The 19,514-nt window shown below is 40.6% G+C and overlaps 1 protein-coding gene and 1 long non-coding RNA gene across 7 annotated transcripts in view; one reads left to right on the top strand and one right to left on the bottom strand.

The window, feature by feature from the left end:
- The window catches only part of DCLK1 (doublecortin like kinase 1), a 755,703-nt gene that overhangs the window by 168,064 nt on the left and 568,125 nt on the right, over nucleotides 1-19,514 (top strand). The gene's annotated exons all lie outside the window — the stretch shown is intronic.
- LOC115092127 lies at nucleotides 2,119-13,757 on the bottom strand. Its single transcript, XR_003856910.1, has 3 exons — nucleotides 13,619-13,757; nucleotides 9,117-10,339; nucleotides 2,119-2,237 (listed from the first exon to the last, which is right to left on the bottom strand). It is a non-coding gene; the product is annotated as an uncharacterized LOC115092127 (long non-coding RNA).

The raw sequence follows: 19,514 nt of genomic DNA, 5'->3' as shown, positions 1-19,514 counted from the left end.
CCTCCTCCTGCATCTTTAGTATCCTGCGGAGGAGGGCGATGCTCCTGCTCATCTTTCTTGCCGCGCAGCACCGCTCTTCACGTTTTCTTCTGGGGTACAGGTGCTCATGCTCCTCCTCCTTCGAGCGTGTGCTGCTCCAGGCCCTTTCTCTTCCGGCCTTCTGCAGCAGGGCACCTGGAATTTTTGGGTGTTGGCCCAGAGACCCGGCAATTCATTCAGAATTCCGGAGTCTCCAGGCCAAATCCAGAGAGTTCCCAGATATGAGTGTGAGGCATCTGTGGCAGGGGCAGGCAGCATGAGGCAGATGCCACAGTGGCGTTATCTTTTGCCACCTCAAAATTCTGTCACCTGAAGCGGCCTCCTCACCCTGCCTTATTATAGAACTGCCCCTGCTCTCACCCCCTTCTCTCATATACATGTGCATGCTCTCACACATACTCCCTCTCACATCCACAGGCTCTCCCCCTTCACATGTACATTGTGTATGTGTGTGTGCCTGTGAGAGCCTGTATGTGACACACAGACTCTCACAGACACACACACACACAGGCTCTCACACACATACACATGCACACAGGCTCTCATACACACACATGCATACACATGCACATACACTTAGGGTCTCCTCTTCTCTTCGGGCTGTGGTGAGATGGGATCCACTGTGGCCCTGCCGGCCTTGTCTTCTCTTCAGGCCATGGTGAAATGGGCTCCACTGTACCCGCTGGCCTCCTCTTTTTGGGCCATAGTGAGATGGGCTCCACTGTAGCCATGCAGGTCTCCTTGACTCTTTGGGCTGCCGTGAGATGGGCTCCACCGTGACCTTGCCAGTCTGTTTGATTCTTCAGGCTGCGGTGAGGTATGGAGGGGGGGAAGGGAGCTGGAGAAGTGCCAAGTTACACCTTTGCAGGAAGTGATAAATTTACTTGGGCAATGGCCCATGAGAAATTTAACATCTCTTACTAAATACCCAGGTAATTTAATTTATTAGTAGTATTTATCAGTTGCTTTCCAGATAAAAAGCACCCAAAGTGATGAATTCATTATCAAAGTACTTGCATATTTTACATAGGCAGACGTACCAAAAATAATGTGCCCACATTAGTTTTAAGGATGCTGCATTAGTAGAGACTTTGGTGCATACAGCACTGTTTAAGGACATGATTTATTAAGGCTTTTCTCCCATTTTATGCCTATAGAAATAAAATCTTAGTGAATCAGGCCATCAATAATTTGTATTTGTTTGTTCTCTTATAAGCTGCCATATAAATACTGCAAGCAAATAAATTCCCAGTGGGCCACATGTTTTTTAAATAATGCTAATAAGCACAGCTAGAGCATAAATTGTAAGGTTCAAAGTAGATGAATGCAGGTCTATAGGACTCGCTTACAGCTGCAATGACAAAAGTTGATTACCACAACTATAAACCGTTATACAATGAACAGATGACCTTTTAGAGTACTGAATTTACTGTTGCACTGTTTTTATTTTTTATTTTTGCTGAGATCATCTCATCTTTTAATATTGAGAGCCATATGCCCATCTAAAGATCCCCATACGGCCCATATGCAATGCAATATTATTTCTAATAAATCACTCGTGCCATTTTTGTAGGTTTATAATCTATATTACATATCTTATCCAAACAAATTCTGTTGGTAAATGATGTAGAGGTTATTGTTCCTTTATTTCTTTGAAAGATCTTCATGTTTTATCAGATATTGCCTCTTTATTTACCTAGCAAATTAAATTTTTTGCAGGATGCCATCTAGCATCTTTCTTTATTCCAGTTTTCTATATTTGGTGCTTATTTACTCCTCCATTGTCTCATTATTTTTATTTTTTTACCATTAAAAATACTGTTGCAATACCTCTATTTCTGTGTTTGTCTGGGTGGATGTTGAAGAATCATTGGCTGTTCATAGGAACAACGAGGAGATCAGAAAACTTTCAAATATTATATCCACCCATCTGCCTAAACTGCTAAGCAAGAAGGGGAGAAATATTAGTGTAATTAATTAGCAATAATATGAAAATATTAATAACAAAGGATTACCTCAACTTTGTTGAATCCTCCTCGTTGTCTCTGTAACCCCTGGGCTGATAGTCCCAGATAAGGTCCCAGGAACCACATGTCAAACAGTCTCTTAAATTGTTTTCTTCCCAAGTTATATATTCATCTGAGTACCCATGATTCCCTGAGCAGGGGGAAGGATAATCTTCTAGGCCTTGTGCATTGCTTCAAGACAAATAAGAAATTTACAGTTCATTGTAAACAGCACTGATGATAACTCAAAAGGAGACAGCAACAATAATCTTGCTGGAGGTGTTGGGTGATTTCCAATTTAACTTTTACTGATAATTTTTGAAGATGATGGAAAAAGTTTTGTTTTTTTTTTTACAGCTTTTGTTGTTTCAAGATATGAAGTTACAAATTTAATTCTTGAATAAATTTGTGACCGTTTCTTCTTCAATCAATTTGTATTTATGAGCAGCGTCCAAGCCAAATTAACAAGTTCAATTTCTCTTCCTTTCCAATTAGTTTGGGCAGATGGTAAACTCCCTCCCTTGATAGGGAATAGTCTTTTTTTTTTTTTTTTAGGCCATCTAATCATATTCCTTAGACACAGCCCAAATTTCTCCTTTCTCTCCTGCAGTCCTTTTGTTCACTCTCTCTCTTTTCTCTGATTATATCTGATAGTGGTTTATTGCTCTTCTCTTGTTATCTCATTGAGATGACGGTGACCCTAAGGATGGGTCCAGAAAGCCTCCTCCACTCACCTTTACTCCTTCTGCCAGGAATGGATGAAAACTCATTCCTCCAGCAGGACTAATTACAGTCCATCCATGCTCCCGGCTTGAGAAACACCTCTCCCCTAGATGACATATACTGAGCCCCTGGATGAGTACTCAGGCATGTTAGAAAAACAAAAGTTTAATAAAGGAAACCAAAAAGAGAGAGAGAGGAACAACTTACTCCTCAGAAACAAAAGGTTTCCAAAGGGTCATCTTAAGGTTAGGTGATGGCACCATTACTAATTTCCTTACCCCAAGCCTCAGCCTTAGAGGCCCAAGGGTCCTTCCCTAAGTAAAATAAACAAACCAGGAACAGCGTAGGGACATGCTGCCCCTTCAGGTGATAACTCGAAAGTCCACACCAGAAAAAGGCGGCTTTGGTTTATGTAGCATGGGAGCACACCACTTTCAGTCTCCCACATGGGGAGCTACAAACCCCCATTAACTATTCTTATCTAACACTGCTTTCCCCCCCCTACTTTAGGTGAAACCAAATACTTCTGTTAGAAATCTGTCAGGATCTCTCCATCTCTTTCCTTACTCCTTCCTGACTCCATTGAGGAAGCCATTTTACATATTAAGTAGTTGTCATTAGTTATCTCATATCATATATTTTGCCATGCTCTGCATTCAACACTGGAAAGCTCTCAAGAAGAGCATTTTGAGCAAGGAGCTGGGGATGCATTAATGTCTCACTAAAATGTATTAGAGCATCAGGAGAGAGGAGGAAGAAAAATGGTACTTGAAGATAAGATGAGCTAAATGGAAAAATGTCGACATACCACAACTTAAAAAATCCTGAAACTCCTTTGCTGATGTACGTGTCAAAAGTGAATCTAAAGTTTCAAATAAAGTTTGCATTCCCGGTATTGTGGCCAGCTGGAAAAATCATTAATCCACATCTGTTCAATAGGAACCTGAGTTCTGAACTGCTGCAGCACTGGAAAAATATATAACATAGAAATGACGGCAGAAGAAGACCAAACGGCCCATCCAGTCTGCCCAGCAAACTTTCGCACTTATTTTTTTCATACTTAGCTGTTACTCTTGGCCCTTATAAGCAGGGGCGGATTGGCCCATCGGGGGATCGGGCATCTCCCGGTGGGCCGATCGCTGCAGTCACGTGGTCTGCCATGGGCGGCCGTGACAGAGCCGTGCTCGGCAGACCACGTGATGTGTCCTGGGCCGGCCTGGGCAGTGAATACCCGGTCCGATCTGACATCGTGAATCTGCCGCTGCTTATAAGTAACTTTTTGGTTCTATTTCCCTTCCACCCCCGCCATCAATATAGATAGCAGTGCTGGTGCTGCATCTAAGTGAAGTATCTTGCTAATTACATTTGTATCCTGAGATCCAGAGAGAATAATTGTTATATAGGCATTTTGGTTAACATTTCTTAAATATTCATTTTTTTGTAATCCTAGGATATGGAACACTTAAAAATGATTTGGGATTTTTAAAGTCTCTAACACTTGCTGAAAGTGTGCATCACTTATCATGAACCTTTATTTTCTGTATACAGATCCATTACTCGGTTTAACAGTTCATGAAATAAAAAATTGCTACTTTAAAATCTCATTACCTAGCTGTTCTGGAATTGTAGAGCAGTGACTGCCGCTGTTTGGGGAAGAATTGTAATGCAGCTATTTGGCAGCCGGGGGTGGGAATTGCAGTGACATTTATAGCAGGGGATTCTGTTTTGCTCTCTCAGTCCACCCTCCCTCATCTCCCCCCCCCCCCCCCCCACCACAGTCTACAGCAGTCTTACTTCCTCACCCCCTCTCCCCTAGATTCAAAAGACACATGGAACCCAGATGGCATTAGGCCTGTTGTAACATGTAATGGGTGTGAGCTTGGCCCTCAGAAAACCATGAATAAACAATTGCAATATAGTAAAATGTCTATACCAAAAACAGCACTAACTGCCAGCATTCAAACTACAACCTTACCTCTGAAAAGGCAACACTGCAAATATTATATGAGGCTCTAAAACACCTATATACCTCCTATTTAGAAAACAAAACAAGCCAGGTTGCCTAAAATATCTGTAAAATAAAAAAATGCATGTACTAAAGCTTTTAAAACTACACAAGTCCCTTCTTCAGATGTCAGATCAGAGACATTCACATCCAAAGACAAGTCCTATATTGTCTCAGTAACTCAGGTACAGTATTTCTGGATAATACTTACATAGCTCCAATAAAAGCTATCGCAGCTGCCAAGAATACAGTTTACCCCAAGAGTCAAATTTGCCATTTCAACACAACACTAACTTCTAGGACTCAACAGCAACAACCCTACCCAGGAAAGAGCAGCACTGCATATAATTACATAAGGTCCTAGAAGACCAATACACCTCCTATTGAAAAAAGAACAAGATGGACTGCTATAGACCCCTAGAAACTATAAACTAGCAGAATCCCTCACCTCGATCACACAAACAGAACACAGAAAGACCGTTACCAAAGGCAAAATAAGACCAACAAAATAAACATACACTCTCTACACTGGCTCCGATAAAATCCAGGATAGAATACAAAATACTATTCATTATACACAAAACAATATATGAAAATCAAACAAATCAGCTAAGTACATCCATAAAACTACACTCACCAAAGAGAAACCTACACTCAGCCAACAAAGGGCTTTTAAAAACCCCATCTGTTCGACCCAAACAACTGACAGCAACACAAAAGAGCCATAACCCTAGGTTGTCCCAAACTCTGGAACGAACTACCAATTGAACTTAGAACACAGCTAAACTCAAAAACATTCAAAAAAGAACTTAAAACCTTACTATTCACCAAAGCATACCTTAATAACCTTTGATCTGGAAGACAAATCTACCCCTGACTGCAATTAAGTTGTATAGTTGGACTTCCGATTCATGTTTATAAAACCACCCACAGACTGCATTCAAGATAAATAGTTAGACTTCTGTTTCTTGTTTAAAAAATCATCAGACTATTACTTAAAGAAGCGATCCAGATAAACAACCACAGGATCCTTTTTTGGAAATTTTGTTAAATATCATTCGATATTCTCTAAAATAACTACAATGTGTTAAAAAACCAAATGTTATTACTTAAATTTACCTACATTATGCTTTTAAGACTAACAACCTAAAGATCCGTTAGCAAATTTGTTACATCAAATCTTTGTAAACCGTTGTGATGGCGAAACCGAATGATGGTATATAAAACTCGATAAATAAATAAATATAAATCAATCATAAAAATAAAACCATACTAATAAAAAAAAATAAATATATATATATTTAAAAACTGATGAATAGAACATCTAATAATTAAAAACTCATAAAAAGTTTATAAAATTTCCCAGCATACCAATTTAATATTTCAAAAACAGCAAACATATCAAATAACATCCAATAATGAAACTAATAAGGATTTTAAAAATCTCCCTCTATTCATATCTGGGATGTTTCGATTTCCAGCCACTCAGAATACTGTGGATTAAAGGATTAAAAACTGTACAAATATCCCTTCAAAAACACACACACACACACGTACACACACACACACACACATTCCCTCCCTCACACGCATACACACATACACACATGCTCTCACTCCCTCACACACATACACAGTGTGATCGGATCGAGCAGGGTAAGAACACAAGAACATGTCATACTGGGTCAGACCAAGGATCCATCAAGCCCAGCACCCTTTCTCCAATAGTGGCCAATCCAGGCCATAAGAACCTGGCAAGTTCCTATGTTACTGTTGCTAGTAATAGCAGTGGCTATTTTCTAAGTCAACTTAATAGCAGGTAATGGACTTCTCCAAGAACTTATCTAATCCTTTTTTAAACCCAGCTACACTAACTGCTCTAACCACATCCCCTGGCAAACATTCCAGATTTTAATTGTGCGTTGAGTGAAAAAGAACTTTCTCTGATTAGTTTTAAATGTGCCACATGCTAACTTCATGGAATGCCCCCTAGTTCTTCTATTATCTGAAAGAGTAAATAACCGATTCATATTTACCCATTCTAGACCTCTCATAATTTTAAACACCTCTATGATATCCCCTCTCAGCCGTCTCATCTCCAAGCTGAACAGTTCTAACCTCTTTAGTCTTTCCTCATAGGGGAGCTGTTCCATCCCCTTTATCATTTTGGTCGCTCTTCTCTGTACCTTCTCCATCGCAGCTATATCTTTTTTGAGATGCGGCGACCAGAATTGTACACAGTATTCAAGGTGCGGTCTCACTATGGAGCGATACAGAGGCATTTTGATGTTTTCCATTTTATTCACCATTCCCTTTCTAATAATTCCCAACATTCTGTTTGCTTTTTTGACTGCTGCAGCACACTGAACCAACGATTTCAATGTTATCCACTATGAAGCCTAGATCTTTCTTGGGTGGTAGCTCCTAATATGGAACCTAATATGGTGTAACTATAGCATGGGTTATTTTCCCCTATATGCATCACCTTGCACTTGTCCACATTAAATTCCATCTGCTATTTGGATGCCCAATTTTCCAGTCTCACAAGGTCTTCCTGCAATTTATCACAATCCACTTGTGATTTAACCACTCTGAATAATTTTGTATCATCTGCAAATTTCATTACCTCACTCGTATTTCTTTCCAGATCATTTATAAATATATTGAACAGCATGGGTCCTAATACAGATCCCTGAGGTAGTCCACTGCCTACTCCCTTCCACTGAGAAAATTGTCCATTTAATCCTACTCTCTGTTTCCTGTCTTTTAGCCAGTTTGTAATCAATGAAAGGACATCGCCACCTATCCCATGACTTTTTATTTTTCCTAGAAGTCTCTCATGAGGAACTTTGTCAAAAGCCTTCTGAAAATCCAAATACACTACATCTACCAGTTTCTTTATCTACATGTTTATTAACTCCTTCAAAAAAGTGAAGCAGATTTGTGAGGCAAGACTTGCCTTGGGTAAAGCCATGCTGACTTTGTTCCATTAAACCATGTCTTTCTATATGTTATGTGATTTTGATATTTAGAACACTTTCCACTATTTTTCCTGGCACTGAAGTCAGGCTAACTGGTCTGTAGTTTCCCGGATCGCCCCTGGAGACTTTTTTAAATATTGGGGTTACATTTGCCACTCTCTATTCTTCAGGTACAATGGATGATTTTAATGATAGGTTACAAATTTTTACTAATAGGTCTGAAATTTTCATTTTGAGTTCCTTCAGCACCCTGGGGTATATACCATCCAGTCCAGGTGATTTACTACTCTTCAGTTTGTCAATCAGGCCTACCACATCTTCTAGGTTAACCGTGATTTGGTTCAGTCCATCTGAATCATTACCCATGAAAACCTTCTCCAGAATGGGTATCTTCCCAACATCCTCTTCAGTAAACACCGAAGCAAAGAAATCGTTTAATCTTTCTGTGATGGCCTTATCTTCTCTAAATGCCTCTTTAACCCCTCGATCATCTAATGGTCTAACTGACTCCCTCACAGGCTTTCTGCTTTGGATATACTTATAAAAGTTTTTACTGTGAGATTTTGCCTCTACAGCCAACTTCTTTTCAAATTCTCTCTTAGTCTGTTTATCAATGTCTTACATTTATTTTGCCAACGCTTATGCATTATCCTATTTTCTTTTTTTGGATCCTTCTTCCAATTTTTGAATGAAGATCTTTTGGCTAAAATAGTTTCTTTCACCTCACCTTTTAAGCATGCCAGTAATTGTTTTGCCTTCTGTCCACCTTTCTTAATGTGTGGAATACATCTGGACTGTGCTTCTAGGATAGTATTTTTTTAACAAAGTCCACACCTCTTGCACACTTTTTACCTTTTTAGCGTCTCCTTTCAGTTTTCTTCTATTTTTCTCATTTTATCAAAGTTCCCCTTTTGAAAGTTTAGCACGAGAGCCGTGGATTTGCTTACTTTCCCCCTTCCAGTCATTAATTCAAATTTGATCATATTATGATCATTATTGCCAAGCGGCCCCACCACCATGGGCTTTTTGTTTATCCCTGCTCTATCTAAAGTATAAATTTGGGGTAGCACTTGCCACCCTGAAGCAATGACTATGTGCTATGGATTCACTGAATCCCTTGAAGGCCTGACCAAACGCTACTGGGGAATTGTAATGTGGCCATTTGGAATGGAATTTGATCCTTCCCTTTCTCCAAGCTTGTCAGGTTCTCATCCGGAGTATACTGAAACGCCAGGGATAACAGAATATCGCAGGTTCACTTCACCACAGGGTTTTAGTAACTCTACTTGAGCATAGGTTAGAACAAAAAGGTTTTATAACAATTCTAGGTACATTTAATTTAGTCAACAAACAGGTACTCACAGCAAGGTCCAGTTCCAGGAGCATTCACAGATTCAACTTCAGCACTTGCATATCGTATCTAATACTTGTCTTCACCTCAAGCATTGCAGAGCCCCGTTGGTCTGGCAGTAACAACAAGCAGCTTTGGAATTACTGGGAACTTCTCTGCTTGCAGCCATCTCTTTTCTAGTCCCAAAGACCAGTTTGGTTACCCCCACATAGAGATCAGCTCACTTTTGTCAGTGTCCTCCAGTGGCTTAAATGGAAAGACACTGACTTCCAAGCCAACCAGTGGCCAACCCTGAGAGAGCTTTGCCCAGTATTCCCTTCATTTTCCTTTACTTGTTTTCTTTGTTCTTGTCTCTGTGCTGTGCCTACTCATCTCCTATCCTTGGTCTCTTCCTATGCTTTTTCCCATTAGAATGATGATATTTCTTTTGGGATTTTTTTGTGCTATCTAGTGATATCCATGTATGTCTAGCCAAGCATTTTTATTTTATCCAAATCAAGCATTAGTTATAAAAAGAAAAAAAAAGTGGGTTCGACATAATTTTGTTAACTTTTCTCCATTATCATTTCATTCTCCTTGTCCAAAAGGACCCACGGTGTCCTCATACTTTTGGCATCTCACTTTCACATTAAAAAGCATATATTCTGATAAGTTTGTGCATATATTTTGTCGTCTTTATTGGAAATTTTTTCAGTTCTTCATATTATTGGACATTAACTTGGTTTCTGCATCCTCATTTGATATATATATATATATATATATTTGTATCATTAAGGTTTCATGTAGTTTATCTTTATCCTGTTGTGTGGTTATCCTTTCAGATTAATTATGAGAATATAGTAAAGTCCCTTCTTTCTGCATTAGAATCAAAGCTACATGGACCATCCTTGTGGCTGCACAGTACCAGGTGAAGGGTACTCAGTCCGATTTCTGAACCACGTCTTCCATGGTTAAAAATGCTGTGAAGGATGCATTCACGGTCCCTGATGGGTGGAGGGAAGGTCATGGTCATCAACAAAGAAGAGGCACCTTGTGGCAAGATTCAAACCTCCATGATTCCTGGTTCTGAAGCAGCTCTGGTGCATGGCTCCCAGCCTTCGGACTGTCACTGCAATAACCAGACTAGGAACAGTGAGGGTAGGGGATGAGGTGTTTATTAAAATAGGGGAAAGTCCCCAGGTACTTGCAAATTGAGGCCCATGGCACGAGGATCCCAGTACTGGTCCCAGCTGAGCTAGAAGAAGAAAAAAAGGAGGAACTACTGGACAAAAGCATATTGTACAGTAGTATCAAACAATCCCAAAAGAAAGAACAAACTGTCACATACCACAGCAGAAGAGGTAACAGTTGGAACTATGAGAAACAATTATATTATCTGCTATGCGGGTCTGTTTCATTATTTGTTATTGGATTTAAATGGTGCAGTTTTGTTGTTTTCAATATTAAAAAAAAAATTCCACATCTGTATGAAGAGTAACACTGTGGTAACTTGGACGATAGTGGCTTGGAAATAGAGAATTAAGGAGGCAGATTCTGCCGTTCCTTATGTGAAGTTTATTTATAGTGGCAAAATCAAAACAATGCAGCTCACCTTAACTTCAGGTAAGACACAGTTCTTAAACATATTAGGTCCTGGCGTACAGTGGGTCTCTGCCTGCTCCCCGGGGCCTCTTAACTCTTCTAGGCCCTGAGTTCTTGTGCTCTGGTGAAGGGCTGCTCCCTTCACACAGGATTCCCTGTGGGTCTGGGTCTTAAGGAGGACTGGGCGAGATGCTGTGCCTGGTCCCTTAAGGTAGTTTGAGGGAATTTCCTATAGAATCCCTCACTAATATAATAGCTCAGCTTTAATGGCAAAATAATTTGAGCAGTTTTGACATGGGAATGATTTAGCGGAATGCATATAAATATATATATATATATGTGTCTCTCTTTCTCACTCTCTCTATAAGTATAGATTATGAATATTTATGCATGTATATGCCTCTCTATATATATATAAACATTTTTTATGTATAACAGCAATAAGTAGGAGCTGCCAGTCAAGTTATCTTTTATGCGCTGTGCATGAACACCTAGTGTGTAATAAAGTAGAATTATTTTTCAAAGCTCACGTGTTTATGCTCATGATTTAAATACCGGCAAGTGGTGTTTAGTTTATTAGGAGAAGGCTTGAGAAGCTGTTGACTGAGAGTTCCTCTGTTCCTGTTGAATTCTGATTAGTTTTGTTTCTATGGTAACCTTCCCCATATTGGCACACAGATGTGCTTAAAGCTATGTAAAAAAAAAAAATTGCTGAAAAATAATCAATTTGATGACAAGATGTGTTATAAAGACATGAATGGTTAGTTCCTCTTCTAGAGCTGAGACCTGAGAGATGGTTTGAGGATCAAGGATGCTGAGGGCTAATGCAAAGGTCAATCATAAAAGGTGTTTGAAGTAGGTATGTGAATATAGGCAGCAAATAGTTCTTATTTACATAATCTGTCTTCAGGGCTGTAGACTGGAATTCTTTGCATCCAGAAATATGTATTTGCTGAACAATATTTATTTATATTCTGCTTTTTAGGCACTTCAAAGCAGATTAAATTCAGGTACTGTAGGTATTTCCACATCCCCAAAGGGCTCACGATCTAAGGCCAGGATTCATCATTCCATGCGGAATGATGAACTCTGTGCTGCAGGGGGCGGTGCTGCCACTGCTTAGCATAATTCCCTCCTTAGCTCCGCCCCTCCCCTAATTTAAATCTTACCGCCGTGATAAGGGCCTATCGTGGCTTGAAAAATAACCTCCTAAGTTTTTCCTGAGGCAATGGAAAGTGAAGTGACTTGCCCATGATCACAAGGAGCAGCACTGGGTTTTGAGTGCTAGTTTCCTTGGCTTGCAGCCCATTGCTTTAACTACTAGTCTACTCCTCCACTCCAAGGGGAATGTCTTTCCCTTGTTATTTTTATTAGCTATAGTAATTTGCTGTCATCTTCTCGTAGGTCACAGTAATTTGCAGATGTGGATAATATGCAGTTTAATTTTAGTGGTTTGTATAGGTTTATTTATTTAAATTGATATGGCCAACTCATTTAGACTTTCTCCAGTTCTGACTTTGGATCTAGAAACACAAAATATTCAGTTCTGGTCTTAGAAGATACTATATAATCAATCTTTCTACAACACCATCTTCTCTTCACTACCACCACTACCAAGAACTAACTCTAGGAGTGAAATACAATCAGTCAGTTCCATGTTAGAGTAATGGCTTATTTTACAAGCAGGCCGATACAGTACAGTGCGCTCCGACGGAGCGCACTGTTAACCTGTCATTGGATGCATGTTTTCCCTTACCCCTTATTCAGTAAGGGGCGGAAAACGTGCGTCCAACCCACCGAACCTAATAGCGCCTCAACATGCAAATGCATGTTGATGGCCCTATTAGGTATGCCTGCACAATTCAGTAAGTAAAATGTGCGGCCAAGCCGCACATTTTACTTTCAGAAATTAGCGCCTACCCAAAGGTAGGCGCTAATTTCTTTGAGCACCGGGAAAGTGCACAGAAAAGCAGTAAAAACTGCTTTTCTGTGCATCCTCCGACTTAATATCATGGCGATGTTAAGTCGGAGGTCCCGAAGGATAAAAAAAGTAAAAAAAAAAAAAAAGAAAAAAAGTTTGAAATCGGCCGGCGGCTGTTGGGTCGAAAACCGGATACTCAATTTTGCTGGCGTCCGGTTTCCGAGCCCGTAGCTGTCAGCGGGCTCGAGAACCGATGCCGGCAAAATTGAGCGTCGGCTGTCAAACCCGCTGACAGCCACCGCTCCGGGCCAAAAGGAGGCGCTAGGGACACGCTAGTGTCCCTAGCACCTCCTTTTGCCTGCTTCTACCGCCGGACCTAATTTAAATACTGCATCACACGCACAGGCGAGTGGGCATTCGCCCACTCTCCCGCGTACTTTACTGAATCAACCTGTTTGTTAGGGCTACAGGTCTTACAAACCAAACAAGTAAGAAAAGGATTAATGACTCAGGAATTGATTTAAATAAAGACCAAGGATTAAAGTGACACGTTGGGCCTTTGGATAAAGGGGTTTCTTCCTCTATCCAGTAAGAATGCCTGAACCTTTGTAGAACCTATGGCCCTCAGAAATAGCTAGAAAGGAGTTTGTTCCCTAGAGGGCAGATCTGGTAGCACAAATTTAAAGGAGGTAAAAGGCCATCAGCTTCTACCTGATGTCCTCTGGCATAATTCCTACATGAGGTCTGGAAAGCAGAATCCACATTGCCTATAACTAGGGCTTCTAATTTTTGGTTAAAATCATAAAACCCGATAAAACATCCCAAATGGGAAAATTGTATGTTTAGGTTTTTAACCAAAAAAACCTGAAAATAGGCCTACCTTGAGGTGCTCCAATGATATCATCTGGCTGCTGCAAGCAGCAGAGGGATGTTGTCATCAGAGTAAGCTGGTGAGCAAGGTCGGTGCAAGACAATTTGGCATTCTAGATGCATTCCCCACCCCTAACTTACCTAGTGGTGGCAGCTCCAGCATAGCGCTCTCTTCTTTCATAGTACTGGAATTTCCTCTCCGGGCCTTGTGCTGGTGGGAACTTGCCACCCCCAAATTTTTGCCTTATGCGAGCGCTGACCAGCCTGAACCCAAGCCCTGCCAATGCAAGAAAAAAGACAGAGGCATCATGAAGCATCAGGTCAATAGGGAACCCAATTCCAGCTGACCTAAGAAGAAGAGCGCGGAAGCAGAGGTCCAGCAGGGAGCCCAAGCCCTGCCGGCCCATTAGGAAGTAGCATGTGAATAGTGGGCTGGCAGGGAGTTCAAGCTGTGCTGCCTGAAAGAGGAGCACCAGAGGTATAAGCAGGGAAGGAGACAGAGAAGAGCAATGGGAAGGGGGGAATGAAAAGGATGGGGGAGTGCAATGGGAAGGAGTGGGAGAGTGTAATGAGGGAGGAGAGTCAGGAGTGAAAGGGATAGGAGAGTGCAATGGGGAGGGACCCTGCCACCCCCTCCAGCTACACAGACACACACTCCTTGCTACCCCCCTACAGCTGCTCACAGACACTTCCCTCCAGGTACATACACTCACACCATCCAGCTACAACCCCCGCCACCCCCTCCATCACACTCTCCACCTACACACAGACAAACATGCACACAGACACACATACACATATCCCCTCCATTCCCTCCAGCTACACACCTCCTCTGTCATGCTCCTCTCGCTATATACCCTACTCCGCCACCCCCCTCTAGGTATACATTCTGCTCCGCCATCCCCTCAAGCTACATACACACCCTCTGCCACCCACTCCATCTACACATACCACACGTCACCCCTTCCAGATACACTCTTTCTTCCACCAGATACATACATATACACACACTCGCCATCCCATACAGCCACACACACGCATCCTGCTACCCCTACAGCCACAGACATGCACCCTGCTACCCCCTCCAGCCACACACTCACACCCCTGCACATAAACACACCTCACTATCCCCAGCCACACAGCCACACAATCCCTCCACCCCCCTCCAACCACACACATCACCCTCAACCCCCACCCTAGTCACAACACAGTATGAAAATTTTTTTAGATACATTTATTTTCACTTTATTTAATTGAACCCATCTAAAAATGATCCAAAATTTTAATTCATGCCATGCATTAGTTCGCGAGCTTGCAATTTCACTTGCCAGTCCAAAATTATGGAATGCACTTCCCACCAAATTACGTCTGCAATCGAGTCTAAAAACATTTAAGAAGGAGCTAAAAACCTGGCTTTTTACAAAGGCATATCAAGATTCATAATAACCCTCCCACCCCTTACCCTTCCTACTCCAACAGCCCAAGATTTTATTCTTTTATATGTTTTTAACATTTATTTTCTTTTAATATGTAATTATATTTTAATCTTTATCTTGAACATTATTGTACTTTATTTTTATTACGCTTTGTTTTATTTGTACTTGAATTTGTTAAACCGTTGTGATGGCTACACCGAATGACGGTCTACTAAAACCGACAAATAAATAAATAAAAATAAAACACAAATAAACACCTATTTTTTGTACTCATGAAAAACACTTAATTACCTGCAAAATAAACTCCTAAATTTTGTATTTTATAATCCCCTAGAATCAGAAGTCCTATCTATAACCCTTCTTCCTAATTCTGAAGCATCCTGTGTACTAGGAAACTGGCCAATAGCACAGCTCCACTGACACTTATTGTATGCAAATTTTCAGCTGTCACTCTCCATAAAAGCAGCATGCCATTGATCCATGCTAGATATCATTTACTGACACATTTCTCACATGCCTAGAAAATTGCTATCACACATTTTCCTCATGCTAGTCAAATGTACTTAACACAAATGACATGTAAGAGCAGAATAGCTTATTGCAGGTTGTGATTAGAATATATGTCAGTTATATATAGAGCCGGCAGATTTTATTGTGCAATCAATGTATATTCCAGCTCACTTTATTAGTCCTGGTAATGTTGATCATGTTTTCTATCAAGATTCAAAAGCTACTGAAGAGTATGCAGAAAAGCTGACTCTTATAGGACCTTTTCTTGGCCTATGAATAGACTCAGGAGAACACAGCAAGAGAGGAATGTAGAAGGGCAGTGGGCAAAAGAGATATAAGGGCAACTAATCTTTTTGTTAGTAATGTAAATAAAGGGAAGAGGAAAAAGAGACTCATGGTTTTCTGAAGAAGTAGCTGAAAAGGTATGGGAGAAAAGGCTAGCATTCGTAAGCTACAAGAGATTGCAGAAAGAGGAAGACAGCTTGGAGAAGAGACGGCTGAAGGGGGGGGATATGATAGAGGTCTTTATGATCATGAGAGGTCTTGAACGAGTAGATGTGACTCGGTTATTTTCACTTTCGAATAATAGAAGGACTAGAGGGCATTCCATGAAGTTAGCAAGTAGCACATTTAAGACTAATCGGAGAAAATTCTTTTTCACTCAACGAACAATAAAGCTCTGGAATTTGTTGCCAGAGGATTTGGTTAGTGCAATTAGTGTAGCTGTGTTTAAAAAAGGTTTGGATAAGTTCTTGGAGGAGAAGTCCATTAATGGCTATTAATCAATTTTACTTAGGGAATAGCCACTGCTATTAATTGCATCGGGTAATTGCCAGGTTCTTGTGGCCTGGTTTTGGCCTCTGTTGGAAACAGGATGCTGGGCTTGATGGACCCGTGGTCTGACCCAGCATGGCAATTTCTTATGTTCTTATGTTCTTAATATCTGGAAAAATTATGAGAAGCTGGGAAAGTAGTAAGGACTGCAAAAATTCAAATAGAAGTAAAAACAGCTATTATGGTAAAACAGGGGGAAAAGACTTTTTTTTCCGATATGTTAGTAATAGAAGGAAGTGCAAAAGTGGCATTATGAGACTCAAAGGTGAAAGGGAAGAATATGTAGAGGCTGATGAGGAAAAAGCAAAATTGCTTAATAAATATTTGGTGCTCACTGTGGAAGGGCCTGGAGCAGGACCGCATAAAACAAACTCGAATAAGATTGCTGGTGAGGTAGTCCTCAATCGATTTTCATACCATTGTGTTTGTGAGGGGCTAACTAAACTTAAAGTAGATAAGGCCATGGGAATACATCTGCGGGTACTAAGGAAACTTAGAGATGACCTGGCAGCTCTGAGGGCTGACCTTTTCAATGCTCCCTTAGTCTGGAGTAGTTATGGAGGACTGGAAAAGGGAGGATGTATTCCCTATTCATAAAAGTGAGAGGCTGGGAGCTACAGGCCAGTTAGTTTGACCTCTGTGGTAAGCAAACTAATAGAATCGCTGCTAACACAGAGGACCGTGCAAGTTTTGGAATCCAATGGTTTGCAAGAGCTGAGGCAGCTTGGTTTTACCAGAGCTAAATCTTATCAGATGAATCAGATCAGTTTCTTTGATTGAGAGACCACTCTCAGGGGAGAGTGCTAGACATAGTGGATTTCAGCAAGGCCTTTGACATGGGTCCATACCGAAGACTTATAAATAAATTGTGCACCCTTAGTATGTATCCTAGAGTAACTGACTGGGTTGGAAACTGGCTGAATGAGAGGTGACAAAGGGTAGTGCTAAATGGAGTTTTCTCTGAGGAGGGGGTTGTTACTAGCCTTGTGCCTCAGAGATCGGTCCTTGGACCGGTTCTTTTCAACATTTTTGTGAGCGACATAAAGGAAAGGTTGTCTTGAAAGGTTTGTCTTTTTGCTGATGATATCAAAATCTGTAACAGGATGGACAGCCAGGAAGAAGCAGAAAACATGAGGAGGGATCTAGCTAAGCTCCATGAATGTTTTAAGGTCTGGCAGCTAAGATTTAATGCAAAAAAAAAAAAAATTAGAGTAATGCATTTAGGATGCAAAACCTCCAAGGAAAAGGTACAGTATTGGAGTTGAAATTCTTCTAAGCACAAAGGAAGAGAGTGATCTGGGGATAATTGTATCTGATGATATTAAAATGGCCAAACATATAAACAAGGCAATAGCTCTCCCGCGACTTTTACTGTATCGGCCCGTAAGGAAGTGATGCAAAATTAATTGGATGGATGAGCAGACTGGATGGGCCATATGATCTTTTTCTGTTGTCTTGTTTCTAGATGTGCAATCTAGGCAAACAGTGAACCCTTCTTTTACATTTCCTCCTCTTCCTGGACTGGCAATGTGGATGTGTGCTCTCTTAGATCCGCATCTCTTACCCCCTTGTTTTTAGCTTGGGGAATGAAGGAAGATGTAGCCTATACAGGAGACAGAGATGTGTAGCTGATGAGAGATGATTAAGGAGTGTTTGAAGTGAATGAAATATAGAGGAATTCCTTAATCTACTACATTAGTTTCCTAAGTGGCCTCACATTCATATGGAGTACTCCCATTTGTGTCACTGATGTGGGCATTATTATTATTTAAAATTTGTTACCCATGCACTTCATTTCAAAGTAGGTTGTGCAAAAAAATTCATATCTATTATTAAAACAGAAAACATTCAAACTAGAATATCACGGAGATTCAGCTATAAAAACTTCCTCTTCAAACTGATTATCACATGTTTGTGACCAAGATACGCTTATTCTTAAAAACTACTTGAAGTAACATCCCACCAAACGTGGCAACAGCCTGGAGTATCATATTCTTATTTCTTTAAACCAAATGCTTGCCTGAAAAAGAAATTTGTTCTTAAAAACCCTACTGCACTTGATAGCTCGCAAATTATCCCGCAGAATATTCCAGAGAGGGTCCAGCAACTGAAAAAGCTCTAGTCTAAGTCTCAACTAGGTGCATCAACCATGGAAATAGTACATCCAATAAGATGGGACTAGCAGAATGAAAAGCCCAATAAAGTGGACAGATTTATAGGAAAAATGTAAGGAGTTCTGTCCAGTCTTATGCAGTTGTCATGCGAATGTTCTATATTTATGTATATCTTGACTGTGCAGAACTTCTAATAAAGAAATATTGGGGGGGGGGGGGGGAAGTGCACAGATTTCTTAAAAGTGCAATGATGCAATGTGTTGTTCTAAAATTATTCAAAATACAGCATATATACATTTTTTGAGACTACTTGGGTTCCTCCTTCAAGATGGGCTACTTGAAAGAGGTGAACATAGAGATTAGATTTGAAAGGGTAGAATGCAGGAGAGGACCACTCAGAGTTTGGTCTCAATTAAAGGGCAGTGTATTGAAGGCTTTAATGCTTGAATTCTTGCAGGTAAGGGGAAGAAAAATGGAGCAGTTGAAGCTTGCTTATGAGGTTAGGGATGCCGATAAGATGGAGCAAATTTGAGGGCCAATGTAATAAGCTGTGCTAAGGCATCTGTGTGTCTTTATTCTGATTTTTGCACTGGTTTTTTGGCACAAATGGCCGCTGTGCCGAGGGCCTCTAGCCCTGCCCCTGGACCACCTCGCCCAATCCCGAAACTCTGGGACATACACGTATGACTGGGCCTTATAAAATAGGCCCGGCGCGCATAAGGCCGGTCACGTGCGTAACCTTTTAAAATCCGGACCATTGTTTGTTATGCATTTTGCAGTATGCCTGTGTATCTGAAGCTTAAATAATATTGCATTATAATAATTTGTTTGAAATTAGTTTTGGGATATATGTACTTATCTAATTCATAACACTTTACAGGAGAATTTACAATCTTTTATAGACTGTGATCTCTCTTATTGGATCCATTTAAGAGTAATCTAATCACACCAATTACACCTCAGTTTGGCCCATGTCACTTTAAACAGCCAATAAAGAATTCTGCAGCATTTTTTACATTAGTACTGATTGTAGTGCGTTTTTCCTGTGATTTTCTGCATTGAGGCTTTACGTGGGTTTTGGTGTATGTACTTTTTTACCTAGTGTGATTTTTAGCACCAGACTCATTTGCATACCATTATTTT

Source organism: Rhinatrema bivittatum, chromosome 5, assembly GCF_901001135.1.
Source record: "Rhinatrema bivittatum chromosome 5, aRhiBiv1.1, whole genome shotgun sequence".
NCBI classification, from domain to species: Eukaryota; Metazoa; Chordata; class Amphibia; order Gymnophiona; family Rhinatrematidae; genus Rhinatrema; species Rhinatrema bivittatum.
Note: the sequence above shows the minus strand (reverse complement) of the source record. Positions and strands in the feature narration are given on the sequence as shown.